This window comes from Mycteria americana, chromosome 2 (assembly GCF_035582795.1).
Source record: "Mycteria americana isolate JAX WOST 10 ecotype Jacksonville Zoo and Gardens chromosome 2, USCA_MyAme_1.0, whole genome shotgun sequence".
NCBI classification, from domain to species: domain Eukaryota; kingdom Metazoa; phylum Chordata; class Aves; order Ciconiiformes; family Ciconiidae; genus Mycteria; species Mycteria americana.
In genome coordinates, this window is record NC_134366.1 from 9,098,028 (window position 1) to 9,120,608 (window position 22,581).

The 22,581-nt window shown below is 42.9% G+C and overlaps 1 protein-coding gene across 1 annotated transcript in view; it reads left to right on the forward strand.

Annotated features, from left to right (window-relative positions):
- The window catches only part of DPP6 (dipeptidyl peptidase like 6), a 429,771-nt gene that overhangs the window by 152,963 nt on the left and 254,227 nt on the right, over window positions 1–22,581 (forward strand). The window lies entirely within an intron of this gene.

Here is a 22,581-nt window from a genome sequence, read left to right on the forward strand (position 1 = left end):
GCAGTAAACACCAGTGAAAATACTAGTGCAGGAGGCAGAGCTAACAGCTTTGCCCCTCTTGGTGTTGTTCAGGAACATTTGTGAGAAGTTATCATGAGGCTACCATGGTGTTCAATGGGTCACCACCCATCAGGGTCCAATGGTCACACCGTTTGCTACAGGTGGTAGCAGTCCCAAGGAGATCCTCTCCACCATGTAAAGCCAGGCTCAGCCCTGCCCAGCCTACAGGATACGATGCAGCCACCCATTAGGTTTTACCTTCAGAAACTGAGGACATTTGGTCCTTATGCTTGCATCATTTGTGAGACCTCATCAGTTGTGGTGGTATAACTTCCAACTAAATATGACATCGTTAAGATGAATGTATGTTATGTGCGTCTAGCTGCTTTAACAGTGTCAGTATTTTGCGTAACCTCACTATTGAAAGTGTAGAGATCGTGTTGTAAGTTCAAGCATTTTTTTCTTTTTTTTCAGTTAAAGCTGATATAAAAGTAAATGAAAAATAACAACCATTGCAATGAAAAGTGTACTTCATAAAACAAATGCTTAAAAAGCCACTTGCTCCAGCTGTGGCTTTTATGTACAAGGATCTCTCAGGCAATTGTATGTGCTTACATAAGAAGTCTTTCACAACAGTTACATTTAAACCAGTCATCACCTTGTATGCAGATCATTTATTCATCCTATAAATCACTGTTGCAGCTAAAAATGAAGATGAGGCTCTCCTTTTTCCAAGCATTAGGCTGCTAAATAGCCTGATATGTTTGCAGCTGTTTTGAAGATGGGGATTCTCTGTTTGACAGTAATTTAGGGGGGTTATTTTGTTATCTCTGTTTTCTCATTGCTGGTGGTTTCTTTTACATTTTCTGACCTGGATATTTGAGTTACGAAATATATGTTGTGGCTATTCTGTAAAACTTATGTTTAAATGAAGAGGAAAAAAAGTAGGGAGCAAAGAAATAAATCCTTCCACTCCTAAAACAACAGTCAAAAAGAGCCCATATTGAATCAATGAAGAAGGGATTCAGCTGCTACCCAGAAATAACGGGGGGGGGGGGGGGGGGGGCGGGGAGGATGTCAGTGAAGATTGATCCCTAAGATCACGGGCAGCAGAAATACTAAGCTAGACTGTGAGGAGGCAAACTTTGAAAAACCAATTTGGAGATGATTCACAGTTGGCACTGAAGTTGGGGCCTCAGAAGTCTCTCTCGCACAGATAAACAAGTGAGAAAGAGGCATCTGTTGCATTACAGCTGCCAAGGTCCCACAAGCAGGAACAGGCAGAGGGGAAAAAAAAAAGCCAGCGGTACGGTCCGTATTCCTTGCAGCGATAACACAATGCCAAACAACTATGGCATTGCTAATCATGTGCCTTTGAGGCTGGAATGATGTGTTAAAATATATATGCTGACTCATAAAACAGCCCCACAGTGAATTAAGAGTAATGCTTTTGAAAAATATAATCCACCCTAAATAGGAAAGTCTGACTATCGTGCTTGATCTTTGGGGTAAGCAAACCAAAGTGGATATATAATCCAGAAGTGAGAAGGGCACAAGTACCTGCTGTGTTCCTCAGAGTCACGCTCCAATTTAGGCAGGAAAGTGCTATGCGAAACAGCTCTAAGCTGCGCACAAGTGAGCAGACTTCTTCACAGCTTGCATCCCAGCCTTGTCTTATTTGTTTACCATGAACTGTGGGGTCCTGGAACTTGGAGCAGCAGCGAGAAATGGGAAGCAGCAGAATACAGTGCTTCAAATAGAAGTATTATAATCACTTTAAACCACCTTGTCATGCTCAAGTTAAAAAAAAAAAAAAAAAGGCAACTTAGTGAGGCTTCAGTAATGCACAAATAGTAGCAACACCATGGGACTGTTATACAGATCCAGAAGTCGTTCTTGCAATGCCCGTTGTCTCTGTGCCCTCCGCTGCACATACCTGCTGTCTCAGATAGCAGGAGTTCTCAAGCTTGTAGGAACGTTTTGAAGTATATCCCCTGTAGGAACAGATATTCATGCAAATAACTAATTAATGGCATTGAATGAATAAACTGGATTTGATCTGTTAAATGAAATACCACACGAAATTGCTTTCTTAATGATCTTGGTCATAGGTAATGGAAATGTGATATATTTTAATCTGTAACTGTATTCATAATATATTATTGCCTCTAGCATGTTCAGAGAACCTTTGAAATCTGGAAAATCATCCATCTGAGTGGATCCCCAAGCCACAGAGGTCCTCAGTGGAGTCTCTGAAAATTCATCTGGACATAGAGACTCCCCTGTGGCTAACCCTTGGCAGAATCAACATGTTGAAGACAAGTGGAGAGGGGCGACAGTAGCAAAGCTGGTGCAAGATAAAGCTAATTAATACACATCCTTATACGCTAAAGCTTCTTCCCCTTTTATAAAAAAATAATTTTGGGGATGCCCTTTGACAAACTGAGAAGTCTTGCCAAAAGGTAGGGATGAATTTGGAAGAAGGTTAAGTGTTTCTGTGGTCTTCTAATAGGAATCAAGGTTGAGAAGCAGTGCTGGGGATGGTGTGTAAGCAATAGAGATGCTGTGCAGCCTTTGTAGGAGTAGGGCTGATGTCAGCTGATCTACCATCTAAGTGTTTCCAATTCCCAATTCTGACTGGGGACATTGCTGTGCAATAATGTGATATTACTGTTGTCACATTCTTGGAGAGGGGCAGGGCACAAACTGTGCTTTCATAACAAAACAAAATTAAATTCTCCCTCTCCAAAGCTTATTCAGATGAACACAGAACAGGGACCTCCAGAACGAACAGCCAGGATGTCTGGCTGCTTTTGTGGCATCTAAAGGCATAAACTCCCATAAACAGAGTTTTTAACCATGCAGCCCTCATGGTTTTACAGCTCTTTGTTCTCCTCTGTCATCTCCTATATGAGGAGTGCTTGACCTCCAGAAGGATCTGCGGTGGAGGAGCACAGATCCCTCTGACTCACTGGGCCACAGAGGCCCAGAATGAAAAGGGCCTGTGCCATTGTTTTTTGTGTGGATAAGATGTCGGCACTGGGGCTAGGGAGAGTGAGTTGGTCACCAGCATGCCTTGGCCCATCTGCAGGACCACGATGACGCCATGGATAGCCTGCTTTGTACAGACCCTTCCCTCTTGTTCCTCTCTTTGAAGTTCTCTAGGAAAGCTGGAATGGTGGGGCAATAGGACAGCTGCAAATGCATTAGATCAGCCTTGGAGATTAAATGGATTTACCTCTTTGAGAGTATGCCACTGGTCTTAGAAGAGCATGGGTCAGGTAGACCTTCTTCTCAGGTAGTTGCTGCAGCAGCTGCCAGGAGCTGTCAGCCTCATGTCCCCACCCTGCTGTCTCCCCTGCTGGAAAGCAGCACCGATGCATACTGAGAACTGTTCCCCTTGCGTCCTGTGGACCTGTTTCGATCCAAGCTACATCAGTCACCTTTCAAATGACTGAATGCTAAAATTCACAGCTACAACACGGCTTCACCTCTGTTACAGTGGATGTCTGTGCCGGCAGACTCTGTCTCTCTCCCCGAGTTATCTTACTAACATCTACTACCTCTATAACACTGTATCCTAAAAACTGTAGCCCTTAGTACTTTTCCTTTGTAACCTACCTGTGAGTAGGTTTTTCCATTGTCACAGCTTGCCAGAGCATGTGCTTTCCTGGGCCATGTGTCCTCCCTAAACTGAAAGCAAACCAGCCAAACCAATGGGTACTGGTAGTGAGCGTGAAGCTGAGAGGGACCAGCTGTACAAAAGCAGACTGTGTGGTGTGTTCTGCTGGAGATGTCACATTACCACACCCCAGGTACTAATGGTTTAGACCCACTAAAAATTTCAGATACGTAGCTCTCCGTGGGCTCTGGTCTTTATATGGAGAGGGGAGAACATTAGCAGACTGTGCAAAGGTATAGTTAATCAAGCAGAATTCATTTCTACCCATTCTGCACACTGGCTTCAACTTCCTTCATGTGGTAATGAAGGGGGAATAAATAGCCCAGTGTGGTACAGCCAGAACCCTAGGTTTTAAAGGAACAGAAGGGTTCTGCATCCAATAACTATACCTGCTGCTGCTGCAGGCTTATTACTGCCCTTAATCTATACTCCCTGGAACAGATGCATGCAGCTGGAGGGCTCCCTGCGAGCACAGGCTGCTGTTGGATCTGGCCTCTGTAACATGTAGGGGATGGGAATGCTCTGCACTGACTTCTGAGAGCCCATTGGTACTCCCCATGAAGGGGCTGCTCTGCATCCATGGAGGGCAGAGACTTCCACCTACATGGAGGGGCAGGATCAAGGATAGTCTTAGTGAACTGATCTGCTTAAAAATGTTTGGGAGCAATAAGAAACTGGTTCTTTCCCTAGCATGCGTTGCTGTAATGTGTGGTCATAAACAATGGTTATTGTGCTTTAGCTCCTAAGAGTTCATAGGTCTTCACGGCGATGACTTTTTAAGGTTTTAGTCCGCCTTGTCTTCCAGAGCCATTGTAGCATTATTTTCTGTTTGCAATGTGCAAGGTTTGCAACAGTCTTTGAGCATGAGGGAGCTTTGTGGTGGTGGTAGAGATGCTCTTCAAGAACTCCTAGAAGCATTTTGAGAATTATCCCAGACTACAGTCCTGTTTCTGCTAGTCTCAGGAGAACAAAGCACTTCCCGTCTAACAGGAAAGGCTCTGGAACATCTGTGACTAATTTGTTACAAGGTAATTAAAAATTATCTGTCTTACTGCAGCGCTGCATGATTTTGTTGAAACAAGCACTCTGGGTGAAGCTGAGTTGAGAAGCTGGGAACAGTTCCTTTCACCTATCACTGGTTCCTCTCCCAGTGGGAGGGAATCACAGAATCACAGAATCACAGAATCATATAGGTTGGAAAAGACCTTTAAGATCATCGAGTGGCTGTCTGTCCTGCCATGGTGCTGTCTGTCCTGCCATGGCTGTCTGTCCTGCCATGGTGCTGGAGGAGCTAACTGATGTTGAGTGTGGGGATGCCATTCACGTGGTTGTAGCTGGCATTTTGAACATACATCTTGGTTAACAGGGAGAGCTGTCTGTGCTCATAGCGGTGCTCCTGAGCTGTCCCAGTGGTGGCACACTGTGGACTACATGGATTAATGGAGGATGCTCATGACGGGAGTGCAGCTTGTGTGGCAGGGAGCGAGCCTGGAGATAGACCCTGCGTGTAGCCCAGGAGGCCAGTGGAGACAAACCTGTTCCAAATGATGGATGGTAGGGGATGAATAGCCTGATCCATCTTCAAACCTGGCAGGGAGGAACAGTGTGCTGCCTGTATCCCTGTGATCAGCTGGGATGCTGTGGGGTGGGATGGATGGGAAAAGTCATATTCCCAGTGTCCTTATCTGCCAGTGCCTCCTGCAACTCCCTAAATGGGTCCGTCTGTATAAATCCTTCTGCCTGGGCAGCTGCTGGGGTTTGCAGATACTGATTCTTGTCCTGTGATAGGGTTGTATTAATCTTTCATAAGTGATGACTCAGCCAAGCAATAAAGTTGGTACCCTAACATAGCACAGAGGTCAGGATGGATGGCCTCAGCCCTGCTAATATGTGAGCAGATTATTCTGTGCCTGTTAGTAAGGAGTATTTCTGAATGGTAACGGCCACTCCTTCCTCCTCTAGCATCTTCCCAGGAGGTGTCTGGCAACCTCTGAACCCCTTTGATCAAGGAAAGATGGTGGCAGAGAGCTGGAGGACATGGTTGTCCCCTGCTTCAACATCCTTCTGGCAGTGAGCATGAGCTCGTGGCCATCCGAGGGGATGAAACCCCCTGCACAGGTCAGGGGTGACAGAGGGGTACCACTGGGCATTTCAATAACATCAGGGTAACTGTGCCAAAGCATTGGGATGTGCGGTGAGAACAGTCAGCGTTGTAATGCACCTATGTAATGACGCTAAGCCATATGCATTTGCATAGCTAACTGCTGGACTAATTAGCAAAATTAACTTCTTATGTGTCCAACAACAAGCTTATTGGGAAAAAATCTACATTGTAAGGAAGAGGGGCCATTTCCAGAAAACTAGTGAAAACTGTGTGTCTTAAATTGTTAACTGTGAAAGAATTGAATACGCATGGGGAGGGCATGCAAGGGTAAACAGACAGGTACAAATATATTTACTTTCAATAACAGTGCAGTTAAGTTCAGTGATTGCCAGCATAAGTACTGAGGGGTCAGGGACACAGCGAATGGTCTATATTTTGAAAGGGATCTGTTTCGCAGAAATTTCCAGGAAGTAAAAGGAAGTAAAAAAAAAAAAACAAAATACAGTTTTGTTTAGTTTGAATTCCTCTTGGAGAGAAAAACAGCAAAAGTGTGGAGTAAAGCGAGCCTTCATTACTACCCACAACAGGTAGAAAAATAGACCAAGCCAATTGGAAAATTCAGACTGATCCACTTATACAAGACCTTGAAAGCAATTCTGTTCTGATGGCTGGGGAAAAATGTATGAGCAAGAATAACTACTATAAAGATCTACAAAATATTGTAACTAAAACTATTGGGACTAAAGAGATGAAATTGCAATGTAAACTGGGACTGTGTCATAGTACAACCCAGCAAGAGGTTGACACAGGCTGTTAGATTTAAATGTAAATTATTGCTTCTTATTAGAGAGGTGCTATTCACTTTTTTTTAATGAGCTGTTGCCTGGATCCTGGCGCCTGGGACCAGGCAAGGTTGTCCAGTTTCCTACCAGCACAATTCCGTGTTGCAGATCTTTTATGTTGTAGTTTCTATGAACTAATGTGATATGTAATGGTGAAAATGCAGAAATGCTTAGAAGGTCTGAGTGGTGGCTAGTAGATAATCTCTAGGAAAACTTGCCCTGCCGTTGATCTGTCCATGAACCAAGGATCAAATTTACCCCAGGTGTAAGGAGAGATTGCCTCCAGTGGAGTTGTGCTCTTGGTGAAAGTGACCTTGTATAATAAATCTGTGCTGTAAAATTGAGGATCAAATGGGGCATAATCACTTCCTTGTCAGATAAATACTCTGAGATTCCCTTTCCTTAGCTGGTTATCTGCAGACTCAGCAGAGATCCCACTATCACGTGAGTGAGAAAACATTTAGCTTTTCTACAGCGCTACAGCACAGAGGTGAGCTCTGGGCTCAATCCAGCCCAGAACATTGGGTACTCTGGGAAGGTGAGGAGGGGAAAAGCAGCAACATGGCAGTTTCATGTCACCTGATGTTGAGGTGAGCTAGGGCTTGTATCAGTCCCGAGAAAATATTGAACCATCTTCATGCTGCTCTAAGTTTTGTCAAACTGTGAAGGTCCCCTGAGGGTTACTGGAGAGCGGTACTTGCTTTATGGCTCATGCTCAGGAACACCCCTGTCACCCCATGCTTACAGCAAGGTGGGTGAGTGGGCTAGGAAGGCTTGTTTGACGGCTCCGCTGCGTCGGAGAGATCTCCGTTATGGCAGGGAGTCCGCGCGGAGCGAGCTACGGCAGCGTGGAGCAGAGCAGGCAGCGCACGCTGGTGTGTCACCCTGCAATGTGACCTACATGGAAGCTGCAAGTACGCAGGAGGCAGCCACGATAAAAGAAATGCAAAGTGGCCCCTGTCACATCAGGGACATGGAGAGGGCCGGGGGAGGCTGGGGGCATGTTTTACCCCCCAGAATGTGACACTTTTTGGCAGTGAGGCAAGCGGCTCCCCAGGGAGCGTTGGTGCTGTCTGCGTCCCATCAGTGGGAACCCGCTTCCCTGGGAGGGCACACTGCATCCTCCAAAATTGCCCCGGCAGCGGGGCAGAGGCTGCCCTTGGCACAGCTTTCCTTCATAGCCAGGGAGTGCCAGGGCGCTGAAACCTCCGCAAGTTGGGAGAAGACGAGAGCGTGTCTGCCAGAAACTCCGCATCCGCGGGACTCCCCTCGCCGGCACGGTGGGGAATGCGGGATTTAATTCCTGAGCGCCGGGTGCCTGCGGCCCCTTCCACCCCGGCTGCGGGAGGGGAGATGACTGCCGAGCTCCGGCTCTGCACATCGCCAGCGAGCAGCACATTGTGCTACGAGGCGGCCGGTGCATGCGCAGCGCGCGGGCTGCCGCCGTGGAGGTGGGGAGCGAGGACCACATCGCTGCCTCCCGGCTCCGAGCTGCCAGTTGCTGGTTGCCAAGCAGTTATCATTGTTTCTGTGACGATTGCAGAGGCTGTTGCTAATTGAAGAAGCCCCCACAGCATCCTTCTCTCTGCTCCTGCTTCTGCTTTTATTTTAGAGGCTCAAGGGGGAAGACAGCTAGACTAGTGCTTTTTTACATTGCATTTTTATTTATTTCTTTTTGTGGGGGTGGGAAATTTCTCAGCTGGTGATTAAGTGATGGACTAGTTACTCATCCCTATCCCTTTAGTCTTTGTGTGTGTGTGTGTGTGCGCGTGTATGTCTGAACACACAGAGACAAGCTTACACACACACACACACGCGCTGTAAAATCCTGTTTGCCACTGCAGTGGGCACAAATAGGTGAGCATGACTACAGCCAAGGAGCAAAATGCATCAGGGAAACAAGCCCAACAACAAGAACAGGTAATGCTTATTTTCCTCAATTTCAAACAAATACAGATTTGTATTATATAGCTCTGTGTTTCTTGTATGATGGTTATTATTTTTTTAATCTTCTTGGTTTGCAGTCCTAAAATTGTCAACTGAGTCACCAGTCAGTGGCAGGAGGAAAGTACTGTGTAGCTGGGTTCAAGGTCTGCTTTCTCTGTGTGTGTGGAGGCTGGGGGGGGGAAGCCGAAATTGTTCTATTTTTAACAGCCTGTACCTCTTGCTGAAGGCTATAGAGGTTTGTTCTGTAACTTGTTCCTTACGTGCATATGTGGGGGGCAGATGTTGGGATGGAGGCCCCTTCTCACTGGAGGAAGGGGGTAAGGGTTTTTAACAGCCTCTCTGCAGATGGATATAAAATTGCAAAAGTGGGTTTCAGCTTCTTACTTTGTCATGCACTTTCAAGGATTTTTTTTGTCTGACATTTTCTTGGAGGGACACTTCAGAGTACAGCGTGTGCTCAGGCTGTGGGTGTGCAAGCAGTGATGGGGGGGAGGCAAAAAGCAGCTGTAAGTAGGTATAACTCCCATTGACTTTAGGGAAAATTGCAGTGCTCACACCATAGCTGAACTTGGTTCATTTTCTTTCTCTTGGGAGGTACTGTATGTGTTTCTCTAGAGGTAGAAAGTTAAAGACTTAATTTTCTCTGTCATGCCTGCTTTTTAGAGGGTATTCCTATCTGACTGCACTTACCAGGACAATGAAGTCAAAACTTTCCCTGTCAAAAAAACAGCGGGTGGCAGAAAAAGGGGACATACCCTCAGCTGTAAAGGATAGGCATAGATAAGAAGTGGTGGCATAAGGCAAAGTCTGGTTGCGATCTCTGAGCCCCAGCTGAGGATGGCAAAGGTTCGTGGGCTCCCGGCGCACCGGCAGATCAGCAGCTCCAGCCTCCTCGGCACCAGCTTCCCCTCCCCACGCTCGGCCCCGTGCCTGGGGCACCGTGGAGAAGCCCGTACGCTCCAGTTCTTCGATTTTCGTCGTCTCTTTAAGACATTGGAAGTTCACCGCTTTAATCTTTGGTTAGAACAGCACCGGAGGATAATTTAAACAGATCTCTCAGGGCACAAATTAATTCTTAAAATAGTTCTTCCTGGCTTGATAGGCTGAGAGCCTCGTGTGTTGTTTTTCTTTTTTTTTTTTTTCTTAGTGCTTTATTTTAGGGAATTGGGGAAGGGAAAAGCATGGGAAGGCACCACAAGTAGCATCATATAATCTGCATTTTCAGGGTGACATTTTACTAATGGCCAAAACAGGCTCAATGGTTCATTTAAGACAAAAAAACCCCAACTTTGATACTGAGGGTAAAGAAACCGTGCCTTCATCTAACCTTACATCTGTGGGGCTTCTCTGCTTCTCTGTCCATTGCTTTTGGAATATGTATTTTTGTCACTGTTTGCTGCAGATTAAAATTAGTCTATCTGTGTTCCTGGGAGGCAGGACAGGGGTTTATGTATAAGTGCCTTTTCTGAACAAAGAGAGCTGTGGGGCTGTCCTCTTCTCCTTCTCAGAGCTGTGCACAGGTGTCGGGGTTTTATAAGTCAAGAAGTATAAGTCGGTTGCCTTTTATAAAGGAGCAGTGTTTTTGTTTCAAGTAGTGTTACCTGCCTAATGCCATTTTGCTACTGGCATGCCACGTCTTTGCTACTTCTCTCTTCCCTTATGAAGTATAAAATGCCCAGAATAGGTCTTTAGTATTATGCAGAGTCTTGATTGAATATATTCTATAACTGATTGAGTTGCAATTATACCCATATGGCACGCTTAAATATTCTGAAAGTACATGCTCTCTCAGCTCTGCCCTAGTGTGAGCATGAAATAGAAATATCAGGCATATATAAATATCAATGATCTTGATGAATATTAATGTTTGAGTCTGTAAGCAACTTTGCTCACTCCCATAATTTTTTGTTTTGTTGTTTTCACAATACATTATTAGTAAAATGGCTTAGCAGTGGGGGGGTCAATCCAATCTCTGTCCATTGATCCGAGTGCACTTTTAACACCAGACACAGATCTAAACCCTTATTTTATTTAAAACACTTCATAACTGAAAAAAGGCTCTATCCAAATTCTATTTCCAGGCTAGTGCATATCAAGAACTGCTTAGTTTTTTTCCTTGCTTAAAACGGATCAAGAAACTGAAAATTGTAACTAGGAAAAAATTGAAGGCAAAGTGCTAGCCTGTCCGTAAAGGTCCGAGCCTCCTTCAGAAGCAGCTGCTGCTGTCGTAAGAGATTGTGACCGTTCCTTTCCTGTATTCCTTGCTGTGACATCCCTTGGATCCAGAGGCAGGCAAGTGACACAGTTGGCTTAAATCTATGCTGTGTCCTACCATGCTAACCCAAACAGAAGCTGGGCATGAAAAGACACTGCAGGAACAGGGTGGGGAAAGTTTAGAAACATCTGCAGAAGCTTTGTGGGCATAAGTTTAAAAATCTAATTCAGACCCATGTGTCTATATACAAATGAAGGCATGTTCTGTCTTGAGATTTACAAAAATTGTAAGAATTAGAAAATGATTGGGATGTGAAGATAAACAGCGCACTGCCTTACCTACTTGAAGTCAGGCAATAAGCATCCCTTTCTTCCCTTTGTTAAGTAAAAATGTTTCTATAGAGTTTCTTTCTGATAAGCAATGTTGCTCACCTCCATGTCGGTTAAACTATTGAGAATTTTAATAATTTATCTCCTTGCTTATCTGTTTCATGAGTCTGAACTTTAAGTCTTTTGGGCATGATGTACAGAAAACATTCTGTAAGTGATAAGTAATACTGTCTCTTACTGTCAAGTTGTGATTGCTTGATCAAGATGGAAGTTGAATGCCGTTGCCTCTGTACGCTTAGGTGCTTTTGACGCAGCTATGGTTTCTTGTTCAAATGGTTGAAGTTGGATACCATGCAGAGTACAATGATTACACTTGGCTTTCTGCTAGACCCAATGCTCAGAAGTCCGTAGAAAAGCCTGCAGACACTTGTAGACTTGGGAGCTGGCTCAAGAGGACTAGTGAATCTTGTTCTTGATCTTGAGGATTGTTAGCTGGATGTGTGAATATACCATTAAAACTACGTTTCCATTAAAAAAGGAGAAGAAAATAACAACAACAGGTCAAGTACTGGGTCAATGTTTGGTAGTTTACACTGGCTGAAGATCCTTGTGTTTTAACATGAGCCTGTGAATTTGTTAGCTTAGCTTAGCCCAGTTCTTGCTACTTTTAATGGCCTTTGGGAATGCGAATAGCTCTACAGTCATACATAATAATAAGGAGGCTGGTTTTTATGAAAATGTGGTAATAGGCATAATGCTAAAATGAGACTTTTAAGTATTTTAAAAAATGAGTCAGCATATCAAGGATAACAGGATCACAGATTCTCAAAGAACACCTTTTATAAAATGTATTTAAAGGGTTGATTGGTTAATTGGGTACTTGAACACTCAGAATAAATGATTGTTCCCATTTCTTTTGCTGTGTAGAGAAGAACTGTCATGGACTTACAGGGAGCGAGATCCTGCTCCGAAATGTGCACATGTCCTAGACAAGGTTGTTAGTGATTGTTTGCATGCAGCTCCATGTAAGAGACCAAAAATCAAGTAAGGAGGCAAAATAGCTTGAGGGCTTCCTTTCATTGAAGTGAGCTCCGTGGAGGAGTGGAGTCAGATCAATAGAACAGTTCTGCCTATTAGCTGTCATTAAGGTAATCAATTTTGGATTTTACAGAACAGATGGAATTCCAAATAATAGGTGTCTTCAAGTGTAGAAAGAACACATTTAACTTGGAAAACCTAGGCCAGGCTCAGGAATAAAATGATGGAAATATTAATATTTCATGGTCTTAATGTTCCCCTGCCACTCTGTACGTCACAGAAATAGCCCATAGTATGTTGAAGAGCAAGTACGGTTGGAGTATCTAATATGCTATGCATAAATGTGCCTCTATTTGAGTAAATTTATCCAACTAAGAAAAAAAGTGCACTTTAGGTGCATTATGCAGGCTTTTTCCCTATGTAGTTATAATTCAGGTAATTCTGGAATTCCTGTAGCAAGGGATGTCAATCCCTGTGTGTCCTGCTGTCTTCCTTCAAGGTCATAAATATCCTCAACCGTTGTGAGCTGAGTCCTGTACTGTTACTTCATTCCCAGAGTAGATTAAACTAAAAAATATGGGTGTGCTTACATTGGGAAGTAGTGTGGACCCACCCCATGAGGGTGAGAGAGATGGTATTGAGGTCCCAAATACACATTTTGGACAGGGGGTTATTTCAAGCTAGTTCGAGACTGGTGTGAATGTCCATTAGTGGTTGAACAGCATCTTCTCATTTAGCTTCATCCCAAAGGAAGCCAGTTTATGTGCTCTGAGGCCACTATAAAATGTGAGTTAGAGCATGTTAGATGGGTACAATTGAGAGATTTGGCCAGTAGTGCAGTTCTGAATTGAACAACAATACCAGATGCGCCCCACATGTCTTTAGCAGGGATGGTGGGATGTGGTAAAATAAGTGTAACTTCACGTGGCTATGTTCCTGGATCTGAAGATATTCTTACATGTTCATTTTTTTTCCTGTGAGGTGTGACTTAAAATCATTCCAGATCTGCTGTGCTCACCTGAGTGCTGTCCAGCAAATCATCATCCCTGGGTGCCAAATGTCTTGGTTAGTTCAACATGCTTTATCTGAAAGACTGCAACAGTCCTGATTCTCTGTGTCACTACAGCCTCCTTACATCACATGAGCTATACAAATTGGGTCCAAAGAGTGCAGGATCCCTTCACGTTGTAAACATGCTGAAGTGTACAGCAGGTTCAGGCACATATTGTAAGTTGTGAGTTTTATCTGTCGAAATAGGGAAGGGACTTTGCCCTTTTATTTGTCAATATCCTCCCTGGTGTATGCTAGACCACAAAGAGCCACTACTGAATCCTCTATGTTTTCTTAGCAAGGTTGAAGATTACACATTTTAGCTTCATGTTTGGAAGCAGACTGAGCTGTGAATGTGTAACAAGAAAGCCCTGATTTACAGTGCCATTAGCTGGCACAGTCAGACTCCCCACTGCAGTACCCCACTGGCATAAAATCCACTCCGAGGAATTGGAGAGCACTGTGACATACCTCTGCGGTACCCAGATTCAACAGTGGGCTGAAAGGAGCTTGGCCTGGAGCTCTTGAACAGGTGGGAGTGAGTCTCCCAGGAGATGAGCTAATTTAGCGTATTATCTCAGTGACTTGTGATAGCAGAGCTCCTATGTTCTTGGCTGGAGTTGAAAACTGTCATATCCCAAAGGTGAGTCCCTGCTTGTAAGAATCCCTCATTCTCACTGACTTGCTGCAGTATTCTGGCTCTGATTATTACAGCTGTGCAGAAATCAGGGAGCAATGTCCACTTTTGGAAGGTGTCTGCCAAAGAGAAGGGAAAGAGGAGAAACCTGACTCTGGCTTGCATAGAAAACAAAGGGGTTGGTTTTTTTTTTTTAGTTTTAATGGAACTGTTTAGTGTTAGTTGTTCAAGTGCATAATGTTTAAAAAATAAAACTGTTCATATGAGACAATACTTTTTTCTTGATAACAGCTCTGTAAATTACGCATCTTATTGTAGACCCAACACAGGCTTTCTCCAGGAAGTCATAGAGAACATTTGTGTTTCATTCTGTTAATGGTATCTGATCTATTTCTCAAGAGATTAAATTTCCGTAATAGAGCTCCCGAGAACACTGTATTCAAGAACATGAAGTTGCATCAAACTGGCAGTCTTTTCAAGCTGTTAATTTGCCATGAGGAATGCAGGCAGCTAAACAATGGGGAGGGGGAGACGGTGATGGAAAGGAGCACGTTTGGTGTAAAACTGAAGTCTCAAAAAGAAAAGGATGTAGAAAAGGTTTTTTGGTGTTCAGTACCGAAATGGAAGTGCTTCTGGAAGGCCTCGGATGTGTCAAGACCACATTATGGTTGGTGATGTTCTAAGCACACAGCTTCTAAGGGTTAGTATACTTCCATAGGGTGCTCCTTGAGATTGTGTATGCTTTACGCTCTGGCTATACCTTGACAGGTCAAGTGGAATGTGCTCTGTCCCACTTGGGACAGCGTTTGTTGCCTGCTGCTCCCTCCATTCCTGGCAGAGGTACCTTGTGTTGCAGTCTTTCTCATTAAGACTTTCATTTGCTGTTAGATCAAGACAGAATAATTTGCCTCTGAAGTTCACCAGTTATCTAGGGGTCATGAGACTGTGCTTGAACTCCACAAGAAAAAAATCTTCCCAGGTTTTTTTTTTTAGCTCTTAGAGTATCCGATGCTTCATTTCAGTTGTGGTCCATTAGCGGTGCTATGCATTGCTGCAGTCATTTCATGAACAATAGTTTTACCTGCTTTCAGTTCTTATGCCTTTAATGCTGCTGCTTTGTGATCTTTATCATGCATTAAGTTGTGGTGAATCATGGTCACTTTGGACGATGTGAGAGAAGCTAGCACTTTTAAAATGGTATAAAGTACAGTAATATCTATTATTTATGTGGTTTATTCTGTATGTTTTGCATTCAAGTCTTTCGTTCTTTTGTCCTTTTGTCCTTTTTTTTCCCCTTCCTTTCATCCTTTCTTTTGTCCTTCCATCCTTCCTTCTCTGATTCTTAAGTGGGATTTAAGTAAGTGAAATAGATTCGGAGAAAGGAGAGTGCCGGCAGCAACAGAACAGGAAAGCTGAGCATGCTCCTTCTCCAAAGGGCTGCTGCAGATGTGGAGAAGAACTAACTGCAGAAGTGAGAGGAGTGCATTGAGCAAGTTTGCAAAACCTTTGTTAAATGGAAATTTGGAGAGGGACCTATATTTGAAATCAATGAAGGTGATCAAGAATGGAAGGGTGAGTTAGTATCAATTTCTAATTTAAGAGCAAAGTTTGAGTGGGATTATCAGGTGGCTTTGCATGGCTGGAGCATGGAACTTGGTGCTTCTTGCGCTGCAGACTTCTGTTGTGGCTCTGAGGAAGAGTGTTAGACTTAGGTCCTCGGTGGCACTCAGCAGCTGCTCTTCTCCTGAGATAGTCCATTGTCACCTTAAGTTGGAAAAAAAAAAAAAGAGACCCGGGGGGTCTCCTGAGGATATGTACATCAAATACGAGGTGCTGAGATACTGTCGTAACTCAGGCTGCACAAGTAAGTACCTGAGATATCAGAGAGATGTACTCCTTGACATTTAGAGAATGTAGGGAAAGGGTCATAGGAGAAAACCTGAAAGTTAAAACTCATTCTGAAGCCTTAGATATGAATAAGAATTTCAGCAGAAAAAGATCAAGATAAAGGTAAATCCTGGCAGGACTTCAGATAGTTATAAGCAAACCTGCAAATGGAGAGAGAGAAAATGCATAGAATTTTGGGATTGTATCTGATTCTAAGATTTTGGGAACTTGAAGCAATTTTAGAGTTTGAGGTAAGACAGAGATACATCTTTCAGCTCTCTGTTGCATAATGCAGAAAGACCTTTTCCGAGAAGGAGTAATTCAATTTTTTTCAATAGGAATACTGCGGTGTAATTAGGAGCCATAGAGATGAAATGGAAAAGTAAATGCGGGGATGACGAGCCAGGGATATGTGTGGTCAAGGGTAAAAACAAAACCTTTCAGAAGTGGAAACCAGATGCTGAAGTTCGGGGCCCAGGAGGTTGATGGAGGGCATCTTCCTGAAAGTCAGGATGAGGCTATGAGCCAAGGCTGAAGCCCAGAGCCTGATACTTGTAGTGAGAAAGCCCCGACAAAAGTTGTGGAAGTTGTGGAGAGAGGTCTTAAGTGTGATGGAAGTGGACAGGACATAGCAACTTCCCACCATCATTGCTGAAAATCCTCCACAGATCAAGGAAAATGAGAGAGAAGATGATTTGGCTAAAGATTAACTATTAACTATCTGGAGGAGTTACGGGAATTACAGCAGAAGTATGATTGGATTAGGTGGTGAAAGAGGCTTGCGGAGGAAGAAGAAGCTGCAGGTAGACAGCTGGTTCATAAGGAAGCAGGGAGCACACGGCAGCACCCTTCCCCATCCCACAGGAGGTGGCAGCAGGAGCAGTGAGGCAGTGGAAGGAGCTATGACCGTGTTGCACAGGTTTATGGTTAGGATGATGGCCCTCTGTACAGCAGCCAAGTTGTACAGAGCAGCAATGACACATGTCATCCCTGGGAACACAGTCAGTGGAGGATCTCAGCAAGCTTTGCAACCTTCCTGAGGGCTTGCGGTGAGAGACAGTGGCTGCTCCCCATGCAGCGTGTGGGTGATGTGGTGGCACCAACAGAGGAATGAGATGTAAGATGAGGACTAGCTGCAAGCCTTGCTGACAGAGGGAGTTCAGAGCACTGCCTCTTCTCTTGCCTTTGCTGGGCATTCACATTGTGGCCTTGGGCAGTGCTTTGTCTCAGTATCTCCATCCTGTAGCATGCTGGTACCTGTTTACCTGCCTGCCTTGAGGGAAGCCGTGAAGATAGCTATGTTTTTGCCAGCACTCATATACCCTGTGTCTCTTTAGAAATACCCTGTCTTCAAAATACGTGATTAAATAATTAACTAAATACACTGCCTTCTATTCTGTTGGGGGGGGGAGGGGGGCGGGCAGTGGGGAAAAAGCAGCAGCTGTCTTTGGCAGGGGAGAAGATTCCCAGAAGAACAAGAGGAAGAAAAGGGTTAAGGTCCTCTTCTTGTCCAGGGAAAGGGCTCTGCTTCCTGCCTTCTCCCTTGTATTACCTATCCCTGAGTGCCCTTACTGCTGCTGGAGTAAAGCTTTTTTTGAGAGACAACTTGTGTGCTGTATGTGTGAGGTATGGTAACTGGCAAGCAATGTATGGCTATTACTATTATGAGATATTATTTTGTGATGGAAACTGCAGGTGAAAAGTGCAGAGAGACCATAATTTCTTAGTGTGGGATTTCTCCCAGTCTGCTGGACAACATCTAGTCACAGAGGCGTAACAGGGACTGTGTTTTGGGATCTTGTCTTGTTAAATAGCCCTGCAGTGCCAGCATCGTGGCTGTGCCTCTGGGCTCAGCGGCCTTGGCAGGAGAGGCTGGCGAAAGGATGGGGCAATCTCCCTGCATCCCTGCAAGCGAGGAGTGCTGTTGGAAGGCATTTCCCTGTCTCTGTGACCACCTTAGAAAAGCCGAATTGCAGATGATCACGTGCAGAAGATAGGCTAGTTTCGTTAGAATTGGCATGTGCTGGGATGGAGAGAATTGGTCAGAGGGGATCGTGATGAGTCACCAAGAGAGCAGGAGCATCTAGACATCATCTCTCTGCTGCTGCCTCAGACTTTGTGTGTCCCTTACAGCTCTTTGGTGGGCATACACACTGCCACCATCCTTGCGTGGGAAAGCCTCGTGCCCTCATTTCATCTGCTTTCACAGGTGTGAATACACAAGTCTAAGCTGAGTGGGGAATCAAGCCCTGAATATGTCTCACGGTGAAGGAGGATGTTACAGGCTGAAGCACTTACTTAAGGAGAGTTAAGCTGAGCTTACACGTGAAATGATCATGTGAAAACCTGTTAGAAAGGGGAAGAGGAAGAGTTTGAGTGAAATAGTAAAACAAGCAAACCTGAAGGCTGAATTGTTGGTTGTTGGGGTTTTTTTTTAACTCTTCAGCTTACATCCTTACCTTTGTCAGTCTGAAAACAAATGGTTGTTGCTTTTATTGTTTATAAAAACTAAAAGAGATAAAAATAAAAGTAAAGTTAATATAAAGATCCACAATGCTTTGAATAAAGTAGTTTATATTACTGCTTAACTGCTGCTGAGCTTGAAATTGGAGAGATAATAAGCCTTCATCTGAAGCAATTAGTCTGCAGTTTTTGACTCCATTACCTTTGCTTATGTCTGTAGCCAAATAGTTACGTGCAGATATTTAAGGCTTAGTTGTAGTATATTATTGTCAAAAGTGAAATCACAACTTAGACATTAATTTGTTGTTAATTTAGCTTGTCAGAGATATCATAATAAACGTGTAATTGACTGGGGGTGAATGTATACAGTAGCATATTCTGTGGAATGCATTTTGAGTCTTTAATTTAGCTTAATCACACACTGTGACCAACCTCTCAACTCTTTTTGTGTAGGGTTTAAAGGGGTCTCATACTTGATCTTAATGTGGTTGTAGGAATTAATGAATGGTACAAGAAGTTGTAACCAGCCTTAAGTATGCTGACAGCCTTACACTTTTATCTCTGTTTTCATGGCCAGGAGCAAACAGGTTATTTTCAAATGCATATGTAGCATTTTGTGCCCACTGGTAGAGAGAATCTCAAGGATGTACAGGGAAAACATATTGCAACTTCACCTGTATTTAAATGAGAGAGAGGTGAGACACGAAGTCATGGGGTTTTAGTTCTACAAAATAGTCTATGGCAAACCAGATGATATAGCTTGAAGGACGTAGTAAGCAAAATGTTCAGGCTTTTTATTATTCTGAGATACTGTGGTATTAGATAAAATGGAGGAATTGCTCAAGGTGGGGAAGGATAATGAAACTTCTTTTTTTTATTATTTCCTAATTTTCAGATTCTGTAGATGCCATTGCACTGAGTTTAATAAGCATTCACTGCTCCTTGTAGCTGGAAATTTGTATCTAAACTTTGTTTCTTCTACTTAAGAAATCCTGCCACTTCACAGTTTAGTAGAATCTAATAATACTAATAACCTTCTTTTTTATAATTTTCATGTCCCAATATCTTTGATGTAAAAGTTAATTTACAAACATTGCTGAAAATGCTGATCCATTGAATCTAACGAGTATTTGAGATTAATCTTTGTGAGCTTAATCATTGGAGGCTTCAGTTGCATTAAATTGAAATCTTTTTAATGGTCTTTTCCTCGTAAGGTATAATACATGGGTTTACACAGATTATATTGGTGCTTGACTTCGCTGTTGCAAGTCATGCTATAATTAGAATTTTTATTCTGACACTCCAAGCTAAACCAGCTAGACAAAACAAAGAGCAGTTGTGAATGTATGGGACAGCAAAATCCAAGGAGAAATAGATTGAAATAGCTCTGGAAAGTACTTAACACATAAGGTTTGTCCATTAGTAAAATGTATATTGATTAGGAAATGTTTTGACTTTCCTTGCTGAAGTCTTTTCAGTCCTCTCTTGTTCAAATAGGTATCTCTTGGTAGGACTAGCTGACTTCAGTTACTACTCATCTGCTTGAGAAATGTTACCTTCCTTCCCCTAATGTCTTTAAGGTTGATTGCAAGTAAACAGATGATATGTTCATTTGGGTTTGTTCCTTGTTTACATCCTGGGCTTTCCAGTGCCGTTCTGGGCGATTAGGAGACTGTGTTGTTATCTAGTAGGCATTTTTCACTCAAATGTGTTGAGGAACACAGCGTTGATACTGGACTGTATGTTGACAGAGTATCCCTGTTAAAACAGAAGACTTTAAGGAATTCTGGAAAGTACATGTATCTGGAATATGATGGAGATGTTTGGAGCAAGTGGTCAAATTGAGAATAAATCTTTTGACTTCATTAAGCCTTGAGCTGGCCCCTAAACTATCTTTCGCTAGTCTGAAAGCCCTTATATAGAAAACCTAGGCTTTAAATCTACAAGAGCAACAAACTTGTAACTAACAGTTTTATTCCAGCTGGCTCATTCTGTTTTCATGTGGCTTTTATGATGGAAAAAGCTGAATATTGTAAATGGCTCCCCTCTGTACTGTCATGTTGGGAGTGTCAGTTCTGTCATGATGGGGAGAAATGCTTCTTTCAGAAGTGAAATTTCCCTTAGGTCCTCTGATGTGTGAACTCTGATGGAGCTCTGTCTGAGAATAGATTTCAGGATTAGGACCACAATATAAATCAGGCTATGTTTACACGCTGGAATAAGGTTGCAGGCCTGGTCTCCTCATCATTTGTTTCAGATTTATTTTAGCACCCATTGGCTCTCATCCTCTTGCTTGTGCGAAAATACTGTTCACGCTGGTCTTGTCCTGACCTTGAGGTGGGAGGTAACTAGAACGCACTGGGGGACCAAGTAGGTCCACTGCCAAACCTCTATGCTAGATAGTGTTCTTCCTATAAATTTCTGTAGATTCCTATAAATTCCTGTAAGTTCCCATAAATTTTAGAACTTCTCCAGTCAGTTATAATGCTCTTAGCATCTGGGTGGGTCAGTAAATAAATTGTCATCCTGTATGTCATGCCAGAAGGGAGCAATTTTTTTTGCTCTTCAGCATCCTGGTGTGAATTCCAGAAAGACTACAGTGATCAATAGCACGCAGCCACTGTCACAGGCTAAGCCCAGGTTTTAAGTCTTCGGTGTTCACCCTGCTGTAAATTAGAGCTGTTTGAAACTATGGTGCATGGGTTTTTTTCTGTAAAATGCAGTTCATCCGTGCAGAGATATTTCCACTAAATCACCTAACTCAAAATATTTTGGGGAGGCCTTTCAAATCTCCATGTTGAAAATGTTTGGACCATTAACATAGTTTTACTTAAGAATTTATGTGCATCTACTTTAAAATGCAAAACAAAAAAAGATTGAAATCAAGATTTGCTGGGAAGGGGAATTACCAAACCAAAAAATTCTCAATGTTCTAAAAATTGTTTTTTGCTGCCAAAATATTCTATAAGCTTCTGGTTTTATTCTTGAAGGTTTAAAATAATCTGAAAACTGAAACTTCTTGTCCAAATTTGTGATACAACTGGAGTTAATTACACCCACGAATTAATATCTCAAAAATTGTGGGATCAGAAAGCTCTTCTTCTTGCTCTAGGAAAGAAAAGAGGCCTTGGCTGGTTGCTACTCCTGTAATAAAACATTCTGGAAATACTATTTTATGTACACAAAGATATGAAGTAATTGAGCTCAACAGACCATGTAAAATACACATGAGAAATAACGTATGTACTTGAGGCTAAAAATACAAGCCTAAATGAATCCTAGTGGGATGCTCAGTGCTTATGCTACTTCTGGTCCTCTCACTGAAACTAGAGCTTAGTTCTCTTTTCCTTTGTTTCCCAAATAGCTTCTTTGTCATCTTTTCCTTGACCTCTATGAAAAAGTTTGAGCAAGAATCAATTCTTTCTTCAGCTAAGTTGCTGTGGCACAGTCGACTGTAATACACAAGTTGTGCGTAATCCTGCAGAGAAGAAGAATAGATATGCCAGAGGTTTGGGGAAGCAGTTAATGAGAGATTATAACGAAGCTACATGAGTGTGCTCTTTCTTTGGGGAGTCACTGTGTAGCGAGACAATGATACATATTTTTCAAACCATGTTCCATATTATGTTTCATTCTGTTCTATCCAGCCTCTTATGTTTTTGGTCGCAAATGCCTGTGGGTTGCCAGAAACAGCCTCCAATATCCACTGAACCTATGTTTTGTCTTTCCTTGGCCTATTTCTTGAGTAAATGCTTTGTGTCAGTCAAAGAGAAACTGTTTCTGTGAGGAAAAAGGAATTAATTTGTTGCAAGCTATTCACCAAATACTGTTTGTACTTTTACGTGTGGTTGGCTGCTTGTCAGGTGTAATGCATAACTTTTATTTATTTTTATTGCTGAAACTTCTGAAAAAGAAGAGATGACAGTTGCTCTAAGGAGACTGAGTTTAGGTGACGCTCGGATGTTTATACTTCATTACTTTTCATTGTCTTGACAGTTTCCATAGAGTTTCTTTCCATCATATAAGCCTTCAATTACCAAATGAAGATTAGTCCATGGCCCCAAGCCAAAAAAACTATTGAACAACTTTTTTTATATTATTCAACAACATAAATAATACATCTAACTCAAGAATAGATCAACTTCAGTTAAGGGATTCTTCAAGACTGGTTGTGTTGGCAGTGTGCAAAAGTGAAGACCTGAGTCTGTTTGAGAAATGTGTGGCATTGACTTGTCCATTTATGCTAATTGTCTTTGCAAATGTTGACTATCACTACATTTCCCTTTTGCTTTCATATCCTGAGAGGGAGGAAAGGATACACAAAAAACGTGTATTAAGCCAGACCATTAGCTTAAGCAAACAGACCAATAAAATCATTGACGTCTGC